Consider the following 13,197-nt stretch of genomic DNA (forward strand, 5'->3'; position numbering starts at 1 on the left):
TGGGAACTGGTTGAGGACCAGGAAACAGAGAGTGGGTGTCAATGGGCAATTGACAAAAAAGGTGGAGAGATGTGGAAAGTGGAGTGCCTGAAGGATCTGTCCTGGTACTGGTGCTCTTCAACATCTTCATAAATGACCTGGAAACAGGGATAAGCAGGAAGGTGGACAAGTTTGTGGATGATACTAAACTTTTCCGAGTAGTGAAGACCAGAAGGGATTGTGAAGTGCTCCAGAAGAATCTCTCCAAACCAGGAGAATAGGCAGCAAAATAGCAGTTGTGTTTCAATATAAGTGTAAAGTAATGCACTGGTGATGGTAACCAAAGTGTAAGGACAGTGGCTTCACTATGCACAAGCAACCTCATGTCCCTCCCAACTTGGTACATGTCCAGGTACAATCGGCCACCGGCACAGGTCTGTCAGCTATGTGCAGTGTGCCCCCTATAAAAACCCTTTTGCACATGCGTGCTAACAGGTGTAGGGGAGGGATTGTCGCGTGGCTTCTTGCTTTTCCAAGATGGGACAAACCAGACAAAACACAGGCCCACAGTATCGCGTTCAGTGGGCAACTTACAGAGGGTAAATTAATACTCTGTGCAATGGTCAAAATGGTCAAGATACAACTTACAGAGGTGGTCAATATAGAGAGGTTGGTCTCCCATAGTGTATATGCAGCATCTGTCCATACTGTGAAAATCAGGTCAACTTAAGGAGGTGATCATTATCGAGAGGTGGTCAACTTTGGAGGTTCTACTGTATTTCTGATATGATTTGTCCACCCAAACCAGGGCGGTTTAACATTATTTTACTGCATTTGTTGGTTTTATTATAGGAAGCTGCTTTGGGAACCAGCTGGCTGAGAAGTTGAACAAAAATAGGGATGAAATCAACATCCTGAGGAACTCCCACCTGCCACTGATTTTTAAAAACACGAATTCTATATTTAAAAAGTCTTGCATTCTTTAAATGGAGCTGTCAGGACATTTAAAGACATATTGTCTGAAAACATGTGGCACTGCACCCAGTGGATAACCTAGTGCAGCATTTCCCAAACTGTGGGTCAGAACCCACTAGGTGGGTCACGAGCCAATTTCAGGTGGGTCCCCATTCATTTCAATGAATATTTTATTTTTAATATATTAGACTTGATGCCATGGTATGTGACTGCATTTGGAGAAATGTTACAGATCTGTACTTTTAACAGTCACTATGTACAGTCGTGCACCACTTAACAACAGGGATCTCTGTTGTCAAGTAGCGCTTGACGCAATCCGGTCCCTGTGCAGGGAAGGGGATGCTCCCCTCCCCTCCGGAGGGATGTCTGAGCTTCCCAGAGGCAGCGCACGTCTGCCTGCTGCCTCTGCAGAGCTCCGACGGAGGGAAATCTCGTCTCTCTTGCAACTTCCGGTTTCATGGAGGAAACGAGAAATTGCGCAAGAGACGCAATTTCCCTCAGTCTGAGCCTTGCAGAGATAGTATGCAGATGTCCACTGCCTATGGGAGGCTCAGACAGCACCCTTTGGTTTCGGAGGGTTGAGGTGTGTGCCCCCAATGACCACGTGACCACTCGTGGTCATGATCCTGGTATAAGTGGCGCAGACCTGTATATGCTTTTAACAATGATAGTCAATGGGGTTTACTCCTGGATATGAATGGATAGAACTGCAGAATGTTTGGGGAGTTGTTTTTTTTTTTTGTCTTCTTGTTTTATCAGATCAGCAACTGCTTGGGAGGGTTCTTTAATTGATTGATTTGATTTTGTTGTGTAGGGGACGTTAAACATTTTCCTGCTTAATTATGTCACTTCCGGCCACATAAGTGCCAAACCTTACCTAGACTGTGCCCTATGTTGTAATTGGGTAAAGCACTGGGTTAGCAGATAGATTTCTACTTCAAAGGGTGAATCATAATGCAAAAAGAATCTCACAAACCAGTTCCTGGTGGAATTTATCCTACTACAAACATTATTATGTATTTCTTGTAAAGAGTCAAAATACATTAAAAAGAAGGAAAGAAGAAAAATGGTCTTTTCCGGACTTTCCAGTTAACTCTGTGTCCTGGCATAATCAATGAGCAAAGTGTATGGTCTTTCTGTTCTAGACTTGTCGTGCTGCACATAGATTTGTATGTTATGCCACAAACCTCTCAGGTACAACAGGGCAAAATAGCTAAAAGGAAGCTACAGTGGAATGAAAGTTGTTCCTCAGTCATTTTAAGACTTTACTGAACTTGGGTATTCTATATTTTATTATGGAAAGCACATCTGCCTTTTTGAATTTTAGATGTTTCTTAGTTAAAGTATTTTTATTTTATACTTGAACTACTTTCATAGTAAATATATTTCCCAGTAAGCAGAGCCGGCCCATCCATGAAGCCAAGCGCTTGCCGCAGGTAGCATATTGGTGGGGGGGGAGCATTTACCTCTGGTTTTTCACTCACCTGTACTGCTCCTCCCCCTTGTCTTCACTCCCTGGATTGTGAAAGGGATGGCGTGAAAGAAAAAGTGTGGAGGAAAGTGGTGGGCTAGAGCAGTGTTTCTCAACGTTTGTCCTCCACTGTAACACTTCACATGGTCCAGCTTTTTGAAGTACCACCAGCAGTAACTGGTGATGACATCATTACCAGTTCTGCATTGGGAGGTCAGATAATAATAATAAATAATAATAAACTTTATTTATTCTACCTAAAGGGACCCAGGGCGGCAGATGCAATGCAACAAACACAAGAGGTTTAGGATGCACAGGAGGGGTTTTTTTAAGTGCAGAAAAACATGCTTTGGAGCCTCCTACCACTGTGTGTTGTGTCACGTTGCCAAGCAGCAGGTGTCCAGGAATCTCACAACTACCACCAGACACCACCTCAAGTACCACTGGTGGTACCCATACTACTGGTTAAGGAACACTGGGCTATAGTATCTCTCTTCTCCATGCATTCTCTTCCTTCATGCAATCCATGCAATTCATGCAATCCAGGGAGTAGAAGGAGCAGAGGTTGGCACATCACCAGTGGCAGCAGCTGTGGCATAGCTAAGGGAGTGCAGGAGGTAGCAGTTGCACCAGACATCAAGCTTTAGGGGGGCCACAAGCTGAGCTTGACACTAGTGACCAAAATTGTGAAAATCTTGGTATGTATCAATAATACCATCATTTTATATATCATTGGAAAGGTAATTTAATGCAGAATGCAATGAAACAAACTGAACTGAAATATATGTATTCTATCAAATGTTATGGTCAATTAACCCAAAAATGAAAACATAATGGCATTATGGAGCAAAAAGTGGATTTTCTTAACTCAAAACTAACTTATGAGACTGATTGTTCTGAGAGCCAATGACATGTTATGTTTTGATATGCTGACATGTTATTATGATACAGCATGAAACCAATAAGGTGTTAATATGAGTCAGCTCTCATTTCCATGTATTTTTATACAGTTACCCCTGCTAACCGGGTAAAAAGGCACTTTTTCAAGTGGTGTCCCTCTTACATTTAGCAGGGGGAGAATAACCATCCTTCTTCACCCCAGCACAGTGTCTCGAACCAATCAGGGGCACATTTTTTATTTATTTACTTAAGTAAATTTGATTTTGTCTGGGAGGGGGCTACAAATCTTCTTTGAACCAGGTAGCAGATAGATGCCTTAGCTATGCCACTGACTGGGGGAAGGCAGTAGAGCAAGTGAGTGGCAAGCTGCTGGGGGGAGGAGGTGGGTTCCTCCCAATTTTCACTTTTTTAAAAGCTCAAGTGTAACATCGCTTCCAGTTGTGACATCACTTCCAGGGCAACATTTTGAGCTTGGCACCGGGCTACACAATCATTAGCTACGCCACTGGGCAGCAGTTAACATGCCATCTCAAGTGCCTGGATGTCTTCAGCCTGTCCAGTTCATAGTTGAACACAGACCTTGCTCCACATACCAAAAACAGCCAAATTGGAATCATTACTTTGATATTCTTCATGCTTTTATCACATTGCATTGATCATTTATCTGTTTGACTTTGGTTCAGTCATGAAGGATCATGAAAACTTCAGACAGGACTTTAAAATGTACTAAACCTTAAAATAAAAAGTTAAAATCTAACCAAAAGAACTTTCAGTAAATATTCAGTTCAGCTCAAATCTGAAATGCACGTATAATTTTATAAAGAATTAATCAAATATGTAGATGTTCAAATCATACGGACTTTGTTTTTCATTATGTTTGTTACAGATTTATGTTAATAAAATCTTTTAAAAACTTTTAATTAGTCAAATGAAGTAAGTATGTATGCATATTTGAAAGGCTTGCAAAATTATAGCAGCATTTCTTTTTCTGGATAAAGAAAATGAGAGGATATAAACCTCTTTTCAAATGTTATCCATCTGCCTCCCCAGTACAGAGGGATTCATTCATTCATTTCAATTTTTTTTATTAAAATCTTAATAAATCTTTCCTTGCCAACTTCTCTAACTGAAACTCATTAACATATCAGAAGATAATTTATCAGCCATGTCACATATATTGTACCTCATATATCAATTTGTCATTCTTCTCCTCTTGTTCATTTTTTAGCATATTAGGAATTATTTCAAATATGCATTAATGAATATCTCTGTGTGGATGTTAACTGTTGCAATTCATTTGGTGCCTTAGATTAACTTATGGATGATCCTGTTTCTTTTTCTTCTGGTGCCAAGCCATACTTCTAAAATGGGCACAAGTCTCATTGTGCCACCACAACTCCAAAAATCATGGCACTTGGTCAGTTCCAGCAACAGACATAAGCAGCTGCTTCAGCCTGCAGATTTTACAAGTGGCAGATGTCCCTGCCACTCTTCCTCCATCTCCTCCCACGTCCTGGATTGAAAAAAGGAAGAGGGGTACAGAGTGGAAGAGGAAGCAGGATGGGCTAGAGCATCTCTGACTCTCCTCTCCCCCACACTGCCTCTTCATTCTCCCCTTCTATTTCTAATTTGAAGAGGAGGAGTGGCAGAGGCAGTAGCTGGCACACCAATAGGTATGGAAGGAAGCATTTGGTGCACCACTTCAGGTGCTGTATGCTTTAAGCCAATTGGACCAACTGCTCCCAACAGGGCCCCATGTCTAAAGGGGCCTCATGCTACAGTAATCTACACTGGTCTTGTATGCAATTTTATATTAAAATGTGCTTAGATCCATTTAGGCCCAAATCCTAACCCACTTTCCAGCACTGGCATAGCTGTGCCAATGGGACGTGTGCTGCATCCTGCAGTTGGGGGGCACTCATGGAGGCCTCCTCAAAGTAAGGGAATGTTTGTTTCCTTACCTCAGAGCTGCATTGTCCTTATGTCAGTGCTGGAAAGTTGGTTAGGACTGTGGCCTAAGATTCTACATACCTTGGCTGTGAACCTGGTGCCGCACAAAAAAAAAAACTGTTTCCAATTGGGCCCCACAACACCTAAGGCCAGATCTCTCTGGCTCTGAACAGACCTCAGTCCCAGTTCAGCAAAGCAGTTTCTTTTAGCACTGCCTTTCTGCTGCATATTTCCTAACTCTTCAGCCAGGGTGGTGATGTTGCTCTGTTCCTGGAACCCCTGAGGGTGCTGAAACCCACAAATAATGAAATCCACAGTTCTTGGCACTTGTACAGTACAGTACTATAGGAGCACCGTGTGCTGCCTCCACAGGCCTCACAGGGCCTTTGGGAGCACTTAGAAGTTCACTTCCAGCTTTGGGGGAAAACCGGAAGCAGTGGCAAACCTGCCATTAGGTCGGATAGGGCAAAAGCCCTGGGCGCAAGCCGCTAGGACCCCACAGAAACCGCTCTGAGGCTCCTGATGGGGTCGGAAACTGTGCTTCCAGTTTTACAGAAGCACAGATTAAAAGTCAGGGAACCTCAGAGAGGCTTCCCTAACACCAGCTAAGGTTGAGCAAGCCTTAGGTGAGTGGGGGGGGTCGATGACAGCCCACGGGAGGCACCATCACGAACCTTTGCCACAGGCGTGGGGCTGGGGAGGCCCATCACTGACTGGAAGTGATGTTTTAGGACTTTAGAAGAACTTCTGAGACCCTCTGCAGATGATAAGAGCACAAATCCACAGGTCCTGAATCTGAGGGTACCTAGGTCCACCTGTACTTAGCTTTGGATATTCTTTAACTTTGGCCTGCTGAGTCCATTTGACCTTTTATGAGCTTCTCCCATTGGACTACGTATCCCAAAATAGGTCATGCTGAGCAGTTACACTATGACACCTGTCAAGCTACATGCACCAGCTGTAGAAAGCCACACAAAAAAATCTGTGAAAGGGGCAATTATTTTCTGTCATGACCACCCCGTAGACCTTTTATACCTCAGTGCCTGTAGAAATAATTCTTGAGTTGTGCTGCTACTATGATTTCTCTTCAAACATAGCAAGGTCTGGTTGCTTGAACATGTGTAATATTCACAGAGTTGCATAAAAATCTGTGATGAGCAGAGCACCCCGTGAGCATCATAGAAGTGTATGCTGCCTCTTGCTGAAACAGCTTTTGGAAAAGCTGAGAGCGTGTGCCATCTCACATGTGTGGTCTGGAGCCCACAAGGAGCTGCTGTGTGTGACTCACATTACTGTCTTTAGGAGCAATTTTGTCATAAGAACATAAGAACAGCCCCACTGGATCAGGCCACAGGCCCATCTAGTCCAGCTTCCTGTATCTCACAGCGGCCCACCAAATGCCCCAGGGAGCACACCAGATCACAAGAGACCTCATCCTGGTGCCCTCCCCTGCATCTGGCATTCTGACATAACCCATTTCTAAAATCAGGAGGTTCCACATACACATCATGGCTTGTACCCCATAATGGATTTTTCCTCCAGAAACTTGTCCAATCCCTTTTTAAAGGCATCTAGGCTAGACGCCAGCACCACATCCTGTGGCAAGGAGTTCCACAAACCAACCACACGCTGAGTAAAGAAATATTTTCTTCTGTCTGTCCTAACCCGCCCAACACTCAATTTTAGTGGATGTCCCCTGGTTCTGGTATTATGTGAGAGTGTAAAGAGCATCTCCCTATCCACTCTGTCCATTCCCTGCATAATTTTGTATGTCTCAATCATGTCCCCCCTCAAGCATCTCTTTTCTACGTCTCTTTGTCAGGCCTATATGATTCCAATGGGTTTGAAACAGCTGCCAAAGACAGGGAAAATGGTGAGAGCCTCCAGGTAGCAGGAAGGAAAATGGATAGAAACATGACTGCATTACCTTAAGAACAACAAAGACACACAAGTCCCAAGATAACTGAGTGCAAAAGGAAAAAGTGGAGTTTGATTGAGGTGAGAAGATTGTAATGTGCTTGGGAAGGCCTAATTAACTCCTTCTTTCAGTTTGATGCTGCAAATGCAAAACTAATCTGGTGAGGAGGAGGAAATAAAAAGAAAGGGAATGTTGCACAGCAGCAAGTCCGGCAATCCTCTGCACACTTACATGGATATTGACTCCACTGAACTCAAACTGATGGCCCAATCATATCCTGGGCTATCCCAGAGGGCTAGCACAGCTTCCATGGCAGGATATGGGCCAGCCAGGATCAGGTAGTGATGGAGAGATAAGTAAAAATGCACCATGGTCTCCAATGGGCCTATAGTCAGATCTGCGCTAGCTCTTGGGGGGTTGTCAAGGCTAGACCAGGGGCATTTTCGCCCTTTATGGATATGAACATACACTGGCATACCTTTGCTCAGAGCCATCATCCTTCCAACAAGACCAAAGGGAGGTAAGGGTGGGAAGTTTTCGCTTCCCTTCATACTTGTTTTCCTCTTTTAATGTTAAAATCAGACCCTCCCCTTCTTACACATGAACTAGATGCACTGAGCAAACATGTTTGTCTCCAGTTACTGTTCAGCCTATAGGCCAGGGTTTACTATCCAAACATTATTAGAACTCATTCAAGCAATTGTTCCCCGCATTCTTTTTCTCTTGGCAGGAAACTGCAAGATTCAGAACATGCTGAACACAAAATGTACTCCAAAGTTTTCCCATTGTGGCAAAGAGCAAAGGTTAGAACTTGAGAGGCTTGGTCGCCAGCACCATGAAGAGAGTTCAGGAAGCCTTCACTCTGGATTCTTTGAGGTCTGATTGAAAGACAGATTGCACCCAGTCAGGTATTTGACTTTGCTCCCAGGGTTTCATGGAAAAAAACCAACATTCGTCCTTAAATGGATTTAGACCTGATTTAGCTTGCTGTAATGCTAAGATGTTAAATTTCATTTAAATGGTAAGGTACCAGGGCTAGCCAAGCAGAAGTTAAACTTCTTGGCCAAGATGCTGATTTTTTTAGTCAGTAATATGTATCAGCTGCTTATGGTTATTCTCTGGTGAGGTAAAAACATTCTGCACATTTTTAGAGGCAAAAGATTCCTTCACGTGTCCCAGGGTTTAAGCCTGATGCTGAAACAGATGGGGGGGGGGGCTTAATCCCAGATTTATAGCCACATCACACACAGCAACATTTTGTCTATAGAAGTCACTTCTTTGAAGGAAGTGGTGGGCATTAATTTGCCATGGGCAATAAATATATGGGTATCTATTTCCCGACATGCACACAATGGCAGGAAGCTGCCACTAATTTTAACTTGTTTTCATGTTGGGGAAAACACACATTTGTGCTCCTCACAAGTGACTGATTAAACAGTTTCAGGCAATTTTCTGCTTCTCTGTAAGAAACGTGCACGGTGCAAAGCAGGTCTAAGGTCTGCTTTTAAGAGAAGAGCCAGCAGAGGGAGAGGGACAGACAATTCGTCACTAAGGACAGTTGCCCTAGAAACAGAGCCGCAGAATGCAGAATGGATTTTCAGCAATTTTCAACCACTGTGCTCCAAAGCACACCTGCGGATCTTTCATGGCACATCAACATGCCGCAGCACACCGGTTGAAAATCACTGTTTTAGAACATGAATGTGTTGGTACCTGGTGACTTTGGGTGACTGTACTGATAGTTTGATTTGAAGTACGTATGGCTCCTTCCAGAAAGAGTGATGGAAGCCCACCATTCGCCTTTATCTTTGTGCGTAACAGCTGAAAATAGGAAAGAGTAGAGTACAGAATCCCAATTGTAAAAAGTATCAGCAAGAGGAACGGAAATCTCTTCAGTTCTCTGTAACTACTGTAATGATGATGCATGGTTTTTAGTCACTGGATGGAATGGTTAGCTTTACAACAGCAAAACGTTCTATCCCTGGGATACAGTCTTTCCTCTTCATGTTATTCTCAGGACAGAAGGGAAGTATAACGGATGTTTATCTCCCCAACTTTCATTTAGCTGCACAATTGGATTGTCCAGCTGCCCGTCCCTTGGTTTTTTTCCCTATGAAATTACTTTCACCAATCATGCTTGTTAGTGCAATTAACTCCTTCCAAGGCAGGGCCTTTAGAGGAAATCAAGTAACCATTGCTAGTCACTGTGCTGTTTGTGCAGCTTGTGCCTTGGCTTGTTTTTGCATCTTCTGCTCTTCCCACTCCAAAGCAGGAAGCAGAAGACTGGGTTTGGAGGTAATTACCAAGGTTGAGTTTCTAGTCTTACATCTAATGACGTAAACCAATCAAGCACAGGGAAATCTCATCACAAACTGAGACATCTATCTGATTCCAAGTTCTTATTGGGTAAAATAAAGATACCAGTGCAAAAAGTCGCTTGTAATTTTCAACAGAAGACATTCCATGTTGCATTTAAAGTAATGGGTGATGTAGCATAGATATTACTACTGCTGTCAAAAAGTCTCATAAGGTACTATCACACCAACAATTGTGCTATCCAGTGTTTCTCAAACTGTGGGTTGGGACCCACTAAGTGGGTCACAAGCCAATTTCAGGTGGGTCCCCATTCATTTCAATATTTTAGTTTTAATATATTAGACTTAGACATAATATATTAGACATCAATATGGACTAGTTGCTGGTCCTCCAGGGTCAGTCCAATTAGACACAGAGCCTTTTCATTGTCCTTATGATATGCCTCAATGAGCTCAGCATCCTCCTCCTCATCAAGGGTTCCCAAGTCCGGTGGATCAATCACAACCTTCCAAAGGGATTCACGCTTTAACAGCAGGGAGACCTTTCTTGACCAAGTTGCATAATTCTGGCCATTCAGTCGGGTAATAAAAAACCCAGTGGCTGAGACAGTTCTCATCTCCATGCCCTCGTTATAGCCACATGTAGCTTTAAACACCAGCAGCAGCTCTCCTACAGCACACCAGCTCACAGGACCAATACAGCAGTTCCTGGGCCCATAATCCTTGTTAGGTAAGAACCTGGGTATGTCCTGCTTCAGAGCAGGGTGCAGTCAAACATGCAGACAAAGCAGAGTCTTCAGGTGCAAATGTATTTTGAGTACAGAGCCATACAGAGAATAGTTAGAGCAATCCAGGTCATACACATGTAATACAGCAGTTCAGAGTTACCTAGTTACAGTCCAGTTTCCTTAAGGCAAAGGCAAAGTCAGTCCATGGTCATTTACAGTGTTTGTTTTGACAAGGCCTCCAGCAGTAACTTCTCAGTAATACCCCTGCTGCAAGCTGATAGGGGGAAAAGCCTGGCAATCACTGCCCGCGCGCCAGGGAGGCACGCTAACAGCCCTTATCTGGCTCATCACTGTTGAAACTGACTGGCAACAGCTCTCTTTGCCACTCCTGGAAGTGCCAGGATTGAAACTGGGACCCTTTGCATGCAAAGCCAATGCTCTTCTGCGGAGCCACAGTTCCTTCAACTAGGCTGGTTACTATAGCAGTGAATGATTATCAGCCACTCTATGAAAAAATGCCATTGTGAAGATGTCTCATATAATCTACTAGCAGTTCAATCCTCTAACTCCCCATGTAGTGATGCAGTGGTGCCAGTGAAGCATCTGCTGAATCCTGTGGGGGAGTTTCGGCCTCGAGAGGCATCCTTGAGGTAAGGAAACATTTGTTCCCCTGCCCCAGGCTAAACCCCTGCAGGCCTGGTGAATAAACTCAGATCTGTGCCAGCGATACTGCTGTGTTCTAGCAGTATAATGAGAGCTTAGGAATGGGCTGTAACTTATACTTTTAAAAATCACAGCTCACCCGCACAGGCATGAAGGGACTGCAAGGTAAACAGTCCCTTTTGGATCTGGATATACTTTCAGAAGAACTGAAATGAACATTATTCTCAAGAGTGACATTTGGCGAAAAGTTAGAATTCAATGTCTTTTATATTTTGAACACATAAACCATCCATGTATTTTTTGATTTATTAAATAGATTTATAAGAGATTCGTACTTTATCCTCATATCTTGAGACTCTCACTTGAAGGGTTCTTTTTTTAAAATCTAAATTCATAGCTTTTGCTGATGATTTTGAATGCGATAATCTTGTAACAATGTATTCGTTTAAAAAAATACCCCTAAATATAACAGCATTCCTACATAACTGAGAAAAATGGAAGGAAAAAAAATACATTCCGAGAATATATATTTGAAAGTTTGCAAATAAATTTCAGCTTAGAAAATTCTACCCCTCCATCACAAGTCAAATTCATTTCCTCTCTACCATTCACCAACAAGAATGACTATCCAAGGAAATGAGAGAAAGGGCTTCATAGTCTGCATTTCATAATCTTATGAAAAACAAAAGTGGCAGGGAGAGGTTTGCTTTGTCATGCTGTGTTATATGGACCACCTTGAGCTCAGAGCTGAAGCCATATTTCACTATTGAATTGTATTTTCAGGCCATGGAATCAAGAAAGACCTTCACATTTTGCTGTTCCCTATGTTGGAAATCTAGTGCATGTTCTACCTTTCTCTGCAGACTGATAGAGGAGCTCTGCAAACACCTCAAGCCAAGGAACAAACCATCCTTCAGCAGAATGCTATCTTCATTCACGTCATTCTCTCAGACAAGGAAAAACTTGTATATTTTTTTTTCCACCTGAATCCCTGATGAAAAATAGAGTTGAATTTCCATTAAGCTGTCTTCAGTCAAGTTAGGAGACTGACAGCAAAGTTCTGTTGAGAGTTGAGGAAGAAAACCCTTCAGACTAGAAGCATGCCAAGAAGCAGTCATGTCCAACATGCCTTCCCTACATGTCAAATGCCTTTTGGCTGTGTTTGGCAGCACCACGATGACATCAAGTGGCAGTTCAAGCCAATTACTCTGCCTCATAATAACATGCAATTTTGTTTTTCCCCCAATGTGACCTCAAAAGTAATAATTCAGAATGGCACCCTTAAGTTTGACATTTAGTGATTCGTTTTTTTTTCCATTCACAAAGCAGGCTTAGCGCATTGTCCTGATCGCCACAACTATCTGGTATGCTTCCATTTGCTGTTCTTATGTTTCTAGACTACAGGCATGCTAGAAATCTCTTAGCTTCCTTACCCTTCCAGTTACAAGGAATGCTGGAAATTGTGGTTTTATTTACGGGATAGAGAATGCTCAGCGGCCTTACGAAACTCCAGTTTCCTTCCCAGGGATTCCTTGGAAGGAAACTGTGGGCCCAATCCTATCCAACTTTCCAGTGCTGATGCAGCCATGATAACAGGGTGTGTGCTCCATCCTGTGGTGAGGGTGTAGTCATGGAGGCCTCCTCAAGGAATAATTTGTTCTCTTACCTTGGGGCTGCATTGCAATTACATCAGTGCTGGAAAGTTGGATAGGATTAAGCCCTGTGACAGTTAAAAGTAAGTGAAAACCGTTGCTTTCCTTCCTCCAAAGAGCTCAAGGCAATATACCTGCCCATGAAATGGTAACTCTATGAAGTAGGTTAGCCCAGTGGTACTCAAACTTTTCCGGCCAGTGGCTCCCTTGACCCCTGTGGCTGTTGGCCATGACTCCCCATCATGTTCCTGAGGGCTGGAAGTGACATCATTAAACAGGAAGTGACCAGAAATATTAACTATATTCATATTAATTATATTAATCATATCATTAATTAAATGCAGATCTTAAAAATATGTTATTAATACACAGCAATATACATGCTTTATAAATGATCAGCTGCTGATCACTGTTGGAGACAGGATGCTGGAGTAGGTAGATTTGGTCTGGTCCAGGAGGACTCATTTTTTAAACTTTGTAAGCATACCAACAGAATTGTTTTATCAAATGAACTTTGTGAACAACCAGTCTTACCAGTATTACACACACACACACACACACACACACACACACACACACACACACACACACACCCCTGTGGACCCCAATCCAACTAGTCATTTCTCCCATTCTCCTTGGATAGGAT

The sequence above is a fragment of the Tiliqua scincoides genome, chromosome 3, assembly GCF_035046505.1.
Source record: "Tiliqua scincoides isolate rTilSci1 chromosome 3, rTilSci1.hap2, whole genome shotgun sequence".
NCBI lineage: Eukaryota > Metazoa > Chordata > Lepidosauria > Squamata > Scincidae > Tiliqua > Tiliqua scincoides.